Here is a 3,645-nt window from a genome sequence, read left to right as displayed (position 1 = left end):
ACCAGGTTGAGCTGTCTAGAACTGTATGCCATCATCAGTGACCTGGCTTGCCTCTTTCTTTCTTTCTTTCTTTCTTTCTGCCTTTCTTTCGCATAAATCACTTATGTCATAATGTCATAATCAGTGAACTGATGTCAACTGATGATGTCACTTATCCATAGACATTGTGATATCGTCAGTGACATCATCAGTGACATGATCATCAGCGATGTCATAAATCACTGATGAGGTCATAATTATGCTTCCTTCATTTCGAAGTCGTGAACTTGTGTTTATGAGACTGGAAGTCATGAATGCTTGGCATATGAAGGGCCCTTCTTCTTCTTCTGTGGTGTTTTATGGCAGGTGGCATCCTTTACGTTGCATTACTGCCTCCTTCTGGATTTACATGCATCCGTATCATAGTAGGGAATGTTTCCCTACATTCTCTCTTCTCCGCGTCATCTCCTTAACTCCCTCTGTTCCTCTCCCCGGGAATACCTTGATCTATGAAGGGTCCAATATGCACTGATGATGTCATAGACATTGTGGCATCATCAGTGATGTCATAAATCCTTCTCTGCTGAGGGTACATATTGGACGATTCTAAGCCGTTTCTGCAAAGCCCCTCTTCCATGTCCGCTTAAAAAAGAAATCAATGTTGGGTCATTTCGACGTCAGAACCATGCGGAACTCAAACTCAGTCATATCGGTTATTTCTCAGCTCCTGGAGGATTACAACACCACGCCCAACAAGGTGAAGGTGATAGATGCATATCTGTTGTACATCTTGCTGAAAGGGGCGCTGCAGTTCCTCTACTGTCTGCTCGTCAGCACGTTCCCCTTCAACAGCTTCTTGTCTGGCTTCATCTCGTGTGTGGGTTCTTTTATTCTCGCAGTGTGTCTTCGTATCCAGATCAACCCACAGAACAAAGGCTACTTCCTGTCCATCTCCCCAGAGAGGGCCTTTGCTGACTTTCTATTCGCTCACACCATTCTCCATCACGTCTGCCTCTGATGTGGAGTTAAAGCCCACCATTGACATTGAATTAATTACAATTACGGATGCTGGATGCTAGCGTGTCAGTTTCAGAGTTGAAGAAAGGAAAGCAAAACTGACATTTATCTCCTTGTAGTTGTTTAACTCATTCCTCGCCATTGACGTGCTTTTACGTCCATCCTTGTTTTCATAGATGGCGCTCTTGGCCACCAGAAGCCAGAGTTGTCTCACAAAACCAGCCAGCTGAAAAAGCAACGATCTCCCTTCAGGAAAAAGCTCCATAAAACACCTCCAGCCTGGTGCCTCAAAGTGCTGCATTGAGCAGCTTTCCCCCCGAGCTCCACGCGCTGTCACGGGGACTCGTGATAGTCACTCAAAGCTGAAGGATGTTTTTCACCAGATGCTGGTAAACGCACACAAATCATTTATTCTGTCAGGTGCATTAGTGAACGCTCAAATTGTGTCAATTTCAGCCATCAAATATGCCCCCAGACCTCCACACAGCGAGGTTCTGCTTGGCAGCAGAGTGGTTCTGCTTGTGATAATAGTTTTGGGGCAGCAGAGTGGTTCTGCTTGTGATAATAGTTTTGGGGCAGGAGAGTGGTTCTGCTTGTGATGATAGTTTTGGGGCAGGAGAGTGGTTCTGCTTGTGATGATAGTTTTGGGGCAGCAGAGTGGTTCTGCTTGTGATAATAGTTTTGGGGCAGGAGAGTGGTTCTGCTTGTGATAATAGTTTTGGGGCAGGAGAGTGGTTCTGCTTGTGATAATAGTTTTGGGGCAGCAGAGTGGTTCTGCTTGTGATGATAGTTTTGGGGCAGGAGAGTGGTTCTGCTTGTGATAATAGTTTTGGGGCAGGAGAGTGGTTCTGCTTGTGATGATAGTTTTGGGGCAGCAGAGTGGTTCTGCTTGTGATGATAGTTTTGGGGCAGGAGAGTGGTTCTGCTTGTGATAATAGTTTTGGGGTAGGAGAGTGGTTCTGCTTGTGATGATAGTTTTGGGGCAGGAGAGTGGTTCTGCTTGTGATAATAGTTTTGGGGTAGGAGAGTGGTTCTGCTTGTGATAATAGTTTTGGGGCAGGAGAGTGGTTCTGCTTGTGATGATAGTTTTGGGGTAGGAGAGTGGTTCTGCTTGTGATAATAGTTTTGGGGTAGGAGAGTGGTTCTGCTTGTGATAATAGTTTTGGGGCAGCAGGGTGGTTCTGCTTGTGATGATAGTTTTGGGGCAGCAGGGTGGTTCTGCTTGTGATGATAGTTTTGGGGCAGCAGGGTGGTTCTGCTTGTGATGATAGTTTTGGGGCAGGAGAGTGGTTCTGCTTGTGATGATAGTTTTGGGGCAGCAGGGTGGTTCTGCTTGTGATGATAGTTTTGGGGCAGCAGAGTGGTTCTGCTTGTGATGATAGTTTTGGGGCAGGAGAGTGGTTCTGCTTGTGATAATAGTTTTGGGGTAGGAGAGTGGTTCTGCTTGTGATGATAGTTTTGGGGCAGGAGAGTGGTTCTGCTTGTGATAATAGTTTTGGGGTAGGAGAGTGGTTCTGCTTGTGATAATAGTTTTGGGGCAGGAGAGTGGTTCTGCTTGTGATGATAGTTTTGGGGTAGGAGAGTGGTTCTGCTTGTGATAATAGTTTTGGGGTAGGAGAGTGGTTCTGCTTGTGATAATAGTTTTGGGGCAGCAGGGTGGTTCTGCTTGTGATGATAGTTTTGGGGCAGGAGAGTGGTTCTGCTTGTGATAATAGTTTTGGGGTAGGAGAGTGGTTCTGCTTGTGATAATAGTTTTGGGGCAGCAGGGTGGTTCTGCTTGTGATAATAGTTTTGGGGCAGGAGAGTGGTTCTGCTTGTGATGATAGTTTTGGGGCAGCAGGGTGGTTCTGCTTGTGATGATAGTTTTGGGGCAGGAGAGTGGTTCTGCTTGTGATAATAGTTTTGGGGCAGGAGAGTGGTTCTGCTTGTGATAATAGTTTTGGGGCAGGAGAGTGGTTCTGCTTGTGATAATAGTTTTGGGGCAGGAGAGTGGTTCTGCTTGTGATAATAGTTTTGGGGCAGGAGAGTGGTTCTGCTTGTGATGATAGTTTTGGGGCAGCAGAGTGTTTCTGCTTGTGATGATAGTTTTGGGGCAGCAGAGTGGTTCTGCTTGTGATGATAGTTTTGGGGCAGGAGAGTGGTTCTGCTTGTGATGATAGTTTTGGGGCAGCAGAGTGGTTCTGCTTGTGATGATAGTTTTGGGGCAGGAGAGTGGTTCTGCTTGTGATGATAGTTTTGGGGCAGCAGAGTGGTTCTGCTTGTGATAATAGTTTTGGGGCAGCAGGGTGGTTCTGGGCACTGAATCCTTGGCCCAGTTTCAGAGTTGCTGTTCGATAGCTGTCCCTGACCTTTGACCTCCGTGTGAAGGAGGGAATGAGGAAAGACAATTTCTCCTTCAAGGATTAATGGAGTGTCACACAAGGGTGGGGTGAAGTGGCCTCGAAAGATGGCTGCTATTATAAGTTGTGTCAGACCAATATATCAGGCTGATATTGGCTTGTTATTAAAAATTGGATATTGGGCATCAGTGGTCTATGGGACATGACATGTAACCACAATGTCCAATAGGTTTGAATCTTGCCTGGGACCTTTGGGCCTTTGTCTCATGTCCTCCCTCTTTCTCTCCATGCAAACATTCCTGTCTCTATC

The 3,645-nt window shown here is 46.3% G+C and overlaps 1 pseudogene across 1 annotated transcript; it reads left to right on the top strand.

The window, feature by feature from the left end:
• Positions 1-664: 664 nt before the first annotated feature.
• Positions 665-997, top strand: LOC310780562 (dolichyl-diphosphooligosaccharide--protein glycosyltransferase subunit DAD1 pseudogene; annotated as a pseudogene). Its single transcript has one exon. The product of its transcript is annotated as a dolichyl-diphosphooligosaccharide--protein glycosyltransferase subunit DAD1 pseudogene (transcript).
• Positions 998-3,645: the final 2,648 nt, after the last annotated feature.

Source organism: Poromitra crassiceps (assembly GCF_964638095.1).
Source record: "Poromitra crassiceps genome assembly, chromosome: 8".
Taxonomy (NCBI): Eukaryota; Metazoa; Chordata; class Actinopteri; order Beryciformes; family Melamphaidae; genus Poromitra; species Poromitra crassiceps.
The sequence above is the reverse complement of the archived record's forward strand: the minus strand, read 5'-3'. Positions and strand labels throughout refer to the sequence as shown.